The 12,503-nt window shown below is 37.2% G+C and overlaps 2 long non-coding RNA genes across 2 annotated transcripts; one reads left to right on the forward strand and one right to left on the reverse strand.

The window, feature by feature from the left end:
* Window positions 1-7,637: 7,637 nt before the first annotated feature.
* Window positions 7,638-10,302, reverse strand: LOC128619203 (uncharacterized). The gene is made up of 3 exons (XR_008387900.1): window positions 10,276-10,302; window positions 9,480-9,548; window positions 7,638-8,154 (listed from the first exon to the last, which is right to left on the reverse strand). It is a non-coding gene; the product is annotated as an uncharacterized LOC128619203 (long non-coding RNA).
* On the forward strand, window positions 10,214-11,162 carry LOC128619189 (uncharacterized). Its single transcript, XR_008387896.1, has 2 exons — window positions 10,214-10,538; window positions 10,721-11,162. It is a non-coding gene; the product is annotated as an uncharacterized LOC128619189 (long non-coding RNA).
* The last annotated feature ends 1,341 nt before the right edge of the window (window positions 11,163-12,503 follow it).

The following is a 12,503-nucleotide window of genomic DNA, read 5'->3' on the forward strand; positions in this document are numbered from 1 at the left end:
AACACAAGAGCAGATTAGCGACGTGTGTGGGCGAGGAATGGAAATTCCCATTTTTACCCCCGAACAAGGTGTGAGGTGAGGTGTACACATCACATCTAATCACGTTAAGGTGCGCGTGCACAATCCGGAGCGATTGCTCAATTTCACTCCTTCACAACAACTAACTTTTTTGGGGGTTTTTTCCCCCCTCTTCTCACCTCCACGTGCATACCTTAACTCACGTGCATTCGGGTTTTGTGGTGGTGGTGGTGGGGGGGCAGGTGCGCCGGCGATTAGCCAACCGAACTTAATCCCTCCCCACCCACCCACAATCACCTTCACGCATCTTATTACTCGAGCGAAAACCCGTTCTCAATAGCGCGTGCGATCACACGGCGTAAACAAACCCCGCGCGGGAGCTCGTGCACAAACAAGCAAGTTAGGCGCTGAACTAAAACTAACCCAGCACCGCCGTCTTCGTTCCTGCGCGAGCGATAGGAAAGTCAACCGTTTCACCATTCTATTTGATTTGATTTTGTTAATTTATAACAACAACAACAATAAGAAGAAGAAACAGAATCAGGATGAACCTTCGGCCATGTTTCCCCGCGCGCGGACCCTCCGTGTTCCTGCGAAGTTCCTCCGACGGAAAAAAAACACGTTTCCTTCGCAAAACGGGGCGATCGATGGAGATAATGTTGGTGGTGGTGGTGGTGATGATGATAGCGACGGTGGGGATGAAGATGAGGATGAAGATGATGCGCGTCACCGTGGATCCGACATTGCGATTTTCGAGCGCGAGCTCGCATGGTACAGCGTGCTTTGCCTCTTTTGATGTTTGCTCATGTCTCTCTCTCTCTCTCTCTCTCTCTCTCTCGTGACCTCCTCCTTCTCTCTCTCTCTCTCCCTCTCTTTCTCTCTCTCTCCCGTTCTCTCTGGCTGGTGTCTGATTGGCTCCTGCCCTGGCACACGTGACTTGGGCTATGTCCAAATCACCAAAAAACACACACACTACCGTACTAAATAGTTTAGTACCTGTGGTGCGTGTTTATAACGTGCTGTGCTTTACGGTAGAATGCGATTTTCACTCCTCCCGACTTTTGTGCAATTTATTTTATTCTGTATAAAATTAGGTTGTCCATTATAGTCAACCCTTTACAGAAGAAGTCACTGTGATCGTGTGTTTAATCGCGTCTCTTTATAGGCTAGTATCCTACTATGATCATGAAACTCTGAACATGACCCAATCCCAATTTCACTCCATTTCCATATCTAAATTAAACTATAAAACTAACACCGGTGCGTTATTCTGTTATTACTGTGTTTACTTTCACTAACCCCACTTTCTTCAGATGCTAATCTTGTCACAGTTAACAGCCTATAATGTGAATAAAGTGAGACAGCATGCAGCTTTACCAGCTGTTAAACACTGCTGTTTAAAAGAGAGAGAGAGAGAGAGAGCATAAACACCTTAAAATCTTTTGATAGGCTAATTGTGGCACAGAAAGAGGACTTGTATCAGCATGGGGATAATACTAAAACCACTTGGAAATCATTTAGACCACAGAATGAATATTCATTATAGGCTATTAATCTATACTAATCCAAAACATCTATAATCTTTTGAGACTTTTAAATTGGAAAAAATGTATAAATAAAGAAGATAAGCGGAGTAAATACTGTTAACACTCCGGTATGTACACTCATACTTTTAACATTTACTCAGGAGTCTATCTTATTTTTACTGACCAGGTTTATTTTATTTATTTATTTATTCTGAACACTCTTGCTTGGATTGCTGCTGTAATCTTTGAACAATAATCCTCTAGGATTAATAAACTGATCTATCTATCTGTATTTTGTACCTTTAATATGTATTTTTGATCAGTAAATGTGGTACCTTTAAATAAAAGATTTGATATACATAACCAGTGTTTAGACTAAAGCTTTACGGGTACCATGTACACCTTTGTATAGGTAATAGACAGGCCATATTCTAAAGGTACAAAAGTTGTGTCTCCTTGATGGTACCACGCTACTGACCAGGGATGGTATAGTGGGGAAGGGGGGAGGTGGGTGGGTGCTTGTTTTTGTCCGAAAAGGATCTTTTAAACCTTTAAATAATTTCCTGTTGTTGTTCTGCAGTTCCACTGATTTCTGCTTGCTCATCGAAACATGTTTTTCATCATGTTATGAACTCTCCGAACATATTTTGCAAGTCACAAGATGTTTGTCTGCTTCTTCTTCTTCTTCTTGCTTGACTCAGAGGGACTTGAAACCACTTTAGAAGAGTGAATCAACAACTACCCCCACCTTCCATCAGGCTCTCCCCATCCCCTCTCTCTCTCTCTCTCTCTCACTCTAACTGAGGAATTTCACTACCCCCCGCCCCCTAGACGCAGTGGGCGTGACCCAAACCGACCACCGTGCGAAAGTTGTGTAGATGTTGAGTCCGTGCACGCGTGGTCGTTGGGGTCGGCTGGGGTGTACGGGGACACCCCCCCGGGTGTTCCCCGGTGCTCAGGTCACTTCAGGTTGTCCTCAATGGTGTCAGATGTTATCCGGCTTCCCGTTCACCTTCGTCATTCACTGAAAAGATTTCCGAGGTCATTAGAATATTTATTTTGCATTTAAAGCTGAACTCAAATGTTTGCATAGCCTTAGAATATAATTTATTTTATTTTTTAAAAAAGACCAACACATTTATTTACATGCCCATGAGATAAAATAAAAAAAACTAATAATAATAATAATAAAAAAAACCATTTATACCCTCTCCGATATAACGTACATTACTTTGTCACTGGTGCAGTACCATGAAGGCCTCATGTCGTGTACTCGTGTGTATATTTTACCTGTGGAAGGTTTTGTGTTTTTATGTACTTTAATTATTTATAAATGTACACTATATTCACATTTCCAGGTAAAAAAAAAAAAAAAAAACACTGTATACAATCAGTGGTCCTTAATGTCCAGTGATGTACCTTACATTATTTTTTTTTAAAAGTGTAAGTATATACACTAAAGATACAACAGGTGTGTACACCGAAAGAGAAGTACATTTTGGTACGTTTTCATTTCTGAGAGCGTGTGGTTTAATCTGTGCTGAATAAAACGCAATAAAATAACGGTGAATGCTGGCATTTATAAAAACCGGAATCGTTCTTTTCCTTTCACGACGAAACGGTAAAGATCAGACACGTGTGTATCGACGTTATTTCCGAAGCGCCTGCGTATAGATACAACTCGCAGGGGCGTTCACGTGCAACGTTTACCTTAGGAAAGTGTATTTACGGAAATTCAGATAGCACGTGATGACATCATTCCTACTCCTATACACTCTGAGACTCTCAGGAAGATTTGAAGAAGTGCTTTTCTTGTCAGTGAGGTCGGAGCATTAAGGGAACATGTTCTGAACCTTTGGTGCATTTCTTTCCACCTTTAAAATAATCGTACCTTAAGGACTTTACTCAAGTCTTTAAACGTGTTTATAATTACTCTGGAAGTTACACGACGTGCACTTTCGCAGGTAAAAGATTTTTAAAACACACTAAAAGTGCAAAACATGTCTCTATGATGGTACCACACCAGTAACAAGGAAAAGTACAGTCTGGTTCCTATATTTCTCAGAGTGTATAGTGTTTGTTTTGGGGGAAAATGTACTTAAAGGTACTTTGTGGTACACAGAGGGTTTCCCTATCACCGAGTAGAACCTCTTTCGAAAACTATTTAACGTTAAGCATCCGAAGAAGAAACTCTTCTTCTGAAAAATTACACGTTTCACTCACAATAGAATCCCCAAATCATGCATGTTACAATGTTAACAATGGCAAAAAAAAAACAAACAAACGTTGGTGTGTATTCAAAAAATGTCCGTCTCTCTTTTAAATATGACTTAAATATAAAGATAAATAAAGTTCCTTTGTTGAAATGTCCACACGTCACATATTCACTCCGTATCTGAAGACCAAGAGGCAAAACGTCTCAAAATATGCGTTGGTAGACTCGGTAACTTGTGACTGTTTCCTGTTTCATCTGTAACTTTTTTACAGAGTTTATTCCATCTGTGTATTTGAGCCTACAGACATGATATCATACAGGTAGAGGTTTCCTTTATCCTTTATCTTTATCCTATAAATTGTTGCACACGTTTGCACTCAAGGGTTTTTAGACACCTGATGTCAATTTGGATGGAGTCATTTGCAGGAACGATATGTACGATGATGATACGTTTGGACTGAACCGAACGTTTAGCCGAGTTCAAAATCAAACTTTTATGAAGCCAGCGTTGAAAGATCGGGATCGTGTAGAACTATTTAGAAACAAGTTTGGACGAGGTAAAAATTCACTAAATCAACAATCAGCCTTGTTTTGAAAAAAAAATTTAAGCTCTCATGCACTAAGAGAGAGCTAGCGAAGTGAAAATAAAGCAACAAAACGTCCATCCCATAATGATATAATCTCAATATCATGATGAATTATGTTGCAGTACATGTTTCTGAGATGCAACACAGGAATCAGCAGTATTTTTATAACGATTACAAACTCTGATTTGATGTTAGAGTTTTCCGCTGAATCGTTTTGTAAAGTTGTTTATTTTCACCGTTGAACAATTCATCTGAGCACCAATAATCCGTTCACATTAGTTTTGTTTTTCACAAGCAACTGCTTTGTTGCTAACTTAAGTATCGTGATACATATCGCTTATCGAAGTGTTCGAGTATCGTTCCGTGACGGTTTTATCTTATCTCCCATGCCCGCGTGTCTTTAATATTTGTGTTATCTTTTTAAAAAAACAAACAAAAAAAAAAACGATTAAGCTATAGTGAAAATGTCAAATCGAACATTTTTCTGTTCATTTTAATTGAATGAAACTCTTCAAGGAAGACACGTCGGATATTTTCATAATAATGACACCTATCAGTGTACGAAATCGTAACGCTAAATCCAGCCACAGTTACACCTCACACTTTTATAAAAAAATTTATATTGAACTATAGTAGCATCATGTGATGATGTAAAAGTATGTTTTGCTTTGCTTTACTGTCTAAATAAATTCAGAACAATGTTTTATATTCTGTCATGTGTTTGAATGTAATGGCTTTCTAGAAACCAAGACTAGATCCAAAGAGAAAATACCTGCAGCCTGTAAACTAATAATTTATTTTATATCTATAATTTGAATTACGCTTTGTGAAGGAAATTGTTCAGCATAAATGTGGCACATTTTACGATTTTCTAACCCCAACACGTGCGTGCTCCAGATGATCAGACCTAGGAAGAAAATCTGTTTTGTTCAGAGAACTCACGTGTGTGTCCTGTAAGTATCATATCTACGTTTTTACTATCTGATATTTGTACTGGATTGATGAAAGATGACGTTGCAGAGGTCAGAACTGCAAGATAAAAACTGCAGATTCATTGTAATTTTTGGAATGAATAATTCCGGTACTGTGCAGCAGTGTTAGACACTCGAGTCCTTTTAGTACACATTTTGTTCTCAGCGTCAATTTGATGACTCCTGCATTACTGAGTCTGTACAAAAACATTTCATTTTTCCAAACATTCATTTACAAAAAAAAATTCAATGTTGAATAAAAATGTTTGTATGTCTGTAAAGAAAGCAACACATTACGCAACAGAGTGCTAATCGGATTAGTTTTAAATATCATGAAGGCTGCTGGGTTTTTACCGCAAGAAACACAAGCGTGACAGTCCGAGTCTCCAGAAGAGCTGTGAAGAACTTACAGCTCACGTCCTTATAAAACTGCACACAGTCTACCTCAGGCTACTGAAGACTTTTATGTTGTTGTTTTTTTGTGATTGCGTGTGTTTTGTTCTGTTTTTTGTTTTGTTTTTTAAACCAAATGTTTGTCACACCAAATACTGACTCTGTTTAGTTTATTAATATTTACTGATCTGTATAGTAGATTATTTTAATATAGAAATGTTAAGCATTATTTTTTTTAGTATCTAAAGCGTTTATTTGCAGGTGCCTAAGACTTTTGCACAGTACTGTATTTTTTTTACTTAAAGACTATATGATGTATTTTTCTTTTTTAAGTATTGACTACATTTTTATGATACTTCTTATGATCATCTCCAAATCCATGAGTGAATGTATTTTATTAATGGCTGAATGACTGCATCACTGAAGGGTAAATTATGAATAATAATGAACCCAAGTTGGTTTTGGACACAAAGTGTAATAAAATAATGGTAAAGTATTTTTAGAGATAATAATAATAAAAATATAATAATAATAATAATAATAATAATAATAATAATAATAATAATAATAATACAACTGAGAAGAATAGAATGTATTAGTTATATTATAACCTGTGATATTTAACATTAAATAAACATTTCACTTTAATAACAATAAGGTCTAAAAATAACAAGTATTTAATACGTATAGACTTAATAAGCCACCCCCACTCTCTCTCTCTATCTCTCTCTCTCTCTTCCTCCTCCTCCAAACATGCAGAAAAAACAACTTTATGTGCTCCTCGGTATATAGGCTAGTCTTTTTTTTTTTTCTTTTTTTTTTTTGGACAATTCATTAAAAGTAGCTAATGATTTCCAATCCTGTTTTAGAAGTGAATGTGTTTTTTTTTTTGTTCATGTGTAATGATTATTAAAAAAAAATAAAAACATAGCATATATTAATGATTAAAATGGCATAAAATGTAAGCTTTAAATTAAATTAAAGATCAAGGAAATCTAAACTTGACTAAAATAGTTTTGCACAAATAATAATAATAATAATAATAACCAAGAAGAAGATAATTTATTAGTTATATTATAATTTGTTGTGTTTATATAATAATATCAATTACAAAAATAGTAGTAATAATAGCAAAAAAAAAAAACATTACAGATTCTCCTGATTCAAATATATATATATATCTAGAATATTTATATTAAAAAGAAAAGCAAAATTCTCCAGTTTTTTATTTTATTTTTTTATCACATATATTTGAAACATTTGTTTGTAATAATCTAATTGGCCCTAAATGATATTGTAGTGAAACTGAGTGTTAAACACAGGAAGTAAGTGTATTTGTTAGTGTATAGTTTATTTATTGCTTTATCATTTGTTTGTTTTTTATGAACACATAACCAGGTTGTCCACCGAGACTGAATTTATTTCAAGCCCAGAAACATGTGACACGCCCCTGTATATATCTCTACACTAGCTTCCTACAGGTTTATTCCTTATATAAATGACGTATTAAATATAATATTGATCATAAATCCTGTAGAGGATGTCCGAGGTCCCTCAGTAATCCCGTCTCACTGTGTTGGGAGTTACTGTCGGGAAAAACAAAAGCACACTACAGCGCCTTTACGTTCCCTCCATACTTCCGTGTGACGTCACCACGCCTACGCAGGCGACACGTTACCATAGTTACCATACGTCGCGTTCTATTTTTAGTTCTACTCTAAAGCCTCACGAATTCAGTCAGCAGTGTGTGGAATTGGATTTAATGAAATACATATTCATAATAAATTTTTTTAAAATGTTTGTTTGTTTGTTTTTAAAATAAACTTTTATAAAAGAATTTATTGACAAAATAATTAGCATTACAAACGCGCTCATTATTATACAGTATAGGCTATACGTTAGCTTTGATAGTAGAAATCACAGTGTGTTGATTTATGTCGGATTTTATTATTTAGAATATACAACGGACAAAATTGTTTATTAAAGGGGGGGGGCATTCATTCTAACAAATAGTCGAGTTACACGCTGGGATTCTAGACCTGTTTAAGTCTTAATTACATTCTGAAACAGGCCTAGTTCTGGTGTGTTTCCACCCACTAAAGCAGCAGGTAAAGCAGGAAAATATACAGTTAGGGAGTAACATGTTGATTTTTTAGCTTGATATGTCTGAAATATACACGCAAAGAATGTACAGTACATGTGAGTGAAAAAAAAAAACAAGAAGAAGAAAGTCTACATATGTGTTCATCATCAGTTTATAAGATCAATCATTCTGTAATTTAAAAAACAACAACAATACGTTAAATATACATTTCAGCTTAATATCAATAAGGATTAATATACCAAGTATTTAATAAGTAGACTTAATAAGCCACATTTTCTTTTCATTTCTCTCTCTCTCTCTCTCTCTCTCTCTCTCTCTCTCTCTCTCTCTGCAATACCCGCTGGAAGAAAAAAAAACAAAAACAACTTCTCCATATGCTGATTTTTTTTTTTTTTTACAATTAATTAAAGTAGCTAATTATTTCCATTCCTGATTTAGAAGTGAATCTGTGCGTGTGTTTTTGTGTGTGTGTGTGTGTGTGTGTGTGTGTGTGTGTTCACGTCATGATTATTAAAAGATAAAAACATATGCTTTATTTGTGGCGTTTTGAACGGGAATAAATTGCAGGCAGTCACTGAAATTAAAGCTCAATGGAACCTCAACTTGGCTAGAACAGTTCTGCAGTCGAGAACACAGAAATGCATTTCTACTGTTCTTTATCAGGATTGTGTTATAAATCTGAAGAGCTAATTGTTCAGTCATTGAGGTGTGTGTGTGTGTGTGGGGGGTGGGGGGGGGAGGAGGAGGAGGAGGAGGAGAGGGGGGGCGATGGGGGATGGGGGAGTCCCTACAAGAGGCTAATCTTGTTTTCAAAACTAATGTTTGCAATCTTTATAGTTCAAGTGAATTTGTACTCGAAGTTAGTTGAAGTCATTAATACCACAGTGAACATCTGTACTTTTGGTCTTGGTTCTTTTTTTTTTTTTCCGTAAAGGTTGTCCTAAAAGCACTTCATAGTAGCTACTAATTTTTAAAATATATATATATATTATATATATATATATATATATATATGTATGTATATATTCGTGAAGAATTCCAGTGAATTATCCACTAAATCTTGTTTTGGTGTAATTTAATTCAATTGTATTTCCTCCAAAAAAGAAATCTCCCCGTGGTGAATGAACACCGGACATTTGGTCATAAATCAGGCGTGTAAGGGTTGATTGGTGAGTACGTGGAGCACTGAATGAAGAGGGTTCGTTCGTGGTTTCCAGACTGAAGAAGTTTCCTAAACATCAGAGAATCACTTAAGCGCTCAGCTCCATGTTTGAAGCGCCTCGGGCCGGCTATTCAATTCCATCCGATGTTGTTATAAATCAATAATTCATATTTGATTCTCAGAGTCGGATATCACTCGGAGTGATGTGGATTGTGTGTGTGTGTGTAGATGGAGCAGACTGAAGAGCTGCTCAACTCCAACAACCCCGAGGCTAATTTCACCCCCACCCAGGACCTGAAGAATCCCACACCCACCCACCCACCCACCCAGCACTGCTTCCCTTCCTCCCTCTCTTTCTCTCTTTCTGAATTTTTTTTTTTTTTGCAGGTTTGGGGTGGTTTTGTGTTTCTCGTGAAATCTACCAAGCGTCCCGCAAATTTTCCAAACACAAACAGACACGGAAGTAAAAGTGTAAAGCGCTCTCAGAGTTCCCCTGTGATTACTCTAACATCAGCTGAGAGACTCATCACACTGCCTGGTTTCTGTCATCATGTCGGGGTCTTATAAGATTCCTTATAATGAAACAACAACAACACATCAGTTACATATAACTCCACGCATGTCGATATTTTAGCCTTTAAAAAAAAAAATAAAAAAAAATTAAATGTATTTTGATTCAGTAAAACCCAACAGAAGTGTTCAGCTTTCCTCTCTGTGATGGAGTCTGAATCGGAGATTCTGAATTCTAGTAAAAAGCTTTTGTTTGTTGTGCATTGTCCAAACCTGGAGCTTTCTCTTCATAAACGATTTAAACAGGATCATTCTTGTAAAATTATTCTTTTTCAAAATGGCCGAATAATATTGATGTTTTAAAAATTATTATTATTCTAACGATGTTAGACGTTGTGTTCTGAACTGAACTATCACTGTGAGCATTGTAAGAACTCGGTTCATTCTTGAAAAAAACAAACAAACAAACAAATAAAAAAAACTTTATTTAACCGATCAATATTACCAGCAGCTCATTGACCGATATTTACAATTTCCACGCATATAAATACTTCACTAAATAATAATAAAAAAAACAACACGGATTAGTTCGGTGTATTTTTAAATATTTTATTTGAGCCTTTAAAGTTTAAGACTTTTAAGTTTAAGACTAACGGACGTCAGTGTTTTAGTTCATAAAGGAGTATTTTTATTTTTATTATTATGTGTTTTAACCATTTTGCGGTCGCGTCCTAAATCGCAAAATATCGCATTAGTAAATATATATATAGTAAAAGTTGCCATAGTTACCGTGGTCGGCTCCTGTTTTGATGCGTTGTTTAGACCGGTAGAATGAGAGGGCACGACGTCGCGGTTGTGACGTAGGCGGAAGTAGGAAAGGAACGCGGTGGTAACCATGGCGACGGTCCACGGCGTGTAATGCGGGTTCGTTACCTGCGCGGTGTTATTAAACGGAATGCGTGGAAGGAAGATTCGTCCTCCAGAGAGACATTTTCGTTAACAGGAGGCGACACTAAGGCTTCATGGCCTCAACATTTAATGGCAGGTTAGAGGTAACTATGGAAACCAGACCGGTAAAGCGAGAAGGTTACTGCAGTGCAGAAATTCACCTGTGCTGCTTATTGAACCTGCATGAATGAGCAGAATGTTCTGAATGAGCAGTGTACATTACATGTCTATTAAATGTGCAACAGCGATGAATTTTTTTCCTCATTATTAGTGTTATATTCAATAGGCTATATACTCGAGAGTACCTTCACTGACATGATGGACACCTTAATTAACGATCAACAAACAAGCCAAAAACAAGGACGAAGAAATGGAAGAAACAACCTCAGGAAGAGAAGAACCCACTCCTTCTCTGAGTTATATTTACATTAAAGCCTACATCAGGGTTCTTTACTCACATCGCCAGTAAGCTCTTCATCCTGTTCAGGGTCACGGTGGAGCCGGAGTCTATCCTGGGAACGCTGGACCCGAGGTCATAACACACCCTTGATAAGATACGTTCGTTCACTCCTACACTCTTAAAAAAGGTTCTTCGGTGGTTCTCTACAGCATCACAAGTCCTGCATGCAACCTGGTTCTTGTCAAGAGCCGTTTTTCATTGTATTGGGTTCTCGAGTTGAGTTGTACGGTTCTCTGGAGATTAAAGAAGTTCCGAATGTTTCATTATACAGGTTCTTCAGAACAGTGTATTGGTTCTTCAGTGTTTATATCATTCCTTAACAGGTTAACGTGAACCCTATAAAGTGGGACTGGAAAAGGTTCTAGCATCACTTTTTTTTTTTTTTTTAACTTTGGTTCCTTATAGCACTAACTAAGGTTTTTTGTTTTTTTTAGAGAGAACTTATGATAACATGGTTCCTTGTTGCACTGCTGTGATGAACCTTTTTTTTTTTTAACACTGGTAAATAGATGGTTCTCTAACGAACTTGAGAGTAAAAGGTTCTTTGTGGCAGAAAAGCCTTTTTTCGGTTCTAAGTGGAACCTTTATTTTGAAGAGTGGGGGTGATTTAGCGTCACCAGTCCACCTACTTTCATGTTTTTTGGAGCTAGGAGGAAACCAGAGAACCCCAAGGAAACATAGAAAGAACTCCATGTGGAACTCCACACAGTTCGATCAGGTGCCAGCCGTCTCGGAGTTCTAGCTATGTAGCCGTACGGAAAATACATTTTTTTTCGAACAAGAAGATTTATATTTTCTTCAGCGAACATGAGAAATCGACATAAGGGCTGTTTCTCGCTCTGAGCGGTATACGCGGTCGCTTACAACGACCCTCCGCCCAGACCACCAGGGGGCGCAATGCTTTTTAAAATAGATACGCACTAAGGCAAAAAGGTTCATGCATCAGGCAGTTACAGGGGGCCACCTGTGTGATGTGGTGTGAAAACAATAAAAACTGTAACAAATAAATACATAAATAAATAAATAAATATTCATATCGATCTGAGGCACAAAAACACAAAGAAAGTGACAATTATTACTTTAGAGAACTGGTCTGCTTTCTTGCTTCCATGTGTTAACTGAAATGGGAAAAGTCACTCGCTAACTATTTAGCTAGCTAGTATCTGTGGGCTAACACACATCAGGTTGCTAGCTCGTTACTGCTAACTATGACAACAGTAGCCTGTTCAAAGCTTCATCCGAGATAATGAAGTCAAATAATATGATTGGTGTGCGTGGAGCCCCTGAGTACGCTTAGAAGCCCCAGATGTTCACTAATGGTCAGAATTCTCGATCTACTCTATCTACTGTATGATGTGAAATTAAATTGCAGTTGAAAGTGAATCTGAACCAAAAAGTGAACACACACCTAAATCAGTGGGGGGGCGGGGAGGACCTTTAGAGACTTCTGGAAGAGATTTGGGATTTCCAAAAGAAATGTTACTGAGATAAAAGCGCCGTAAAGAGATGTTTGTTGTGGAGGAGGCGGAACGCTGTGGGATTCTACAGGAAGAGAGCTTCGTATAGACACTTTGATGGATAAATCCATGGAGCTAGTGTGCTGCCGGAC

Source organism: Ictalurus furcatus, chromosome 2 (assembly GCF_023375685.1).
Source record: "Ictalurus furcatus strain D&B chromosome 2, Billie_1.0, whole genome shotgun sequence".
In the NCBI taxonomy this organism is placed as follows: Eukaryota; Metazoa; Chordata; class Actinopteri; order Siluriformes; family Ictaluridae; genus Ictalurus; species Ictalurus furcatus.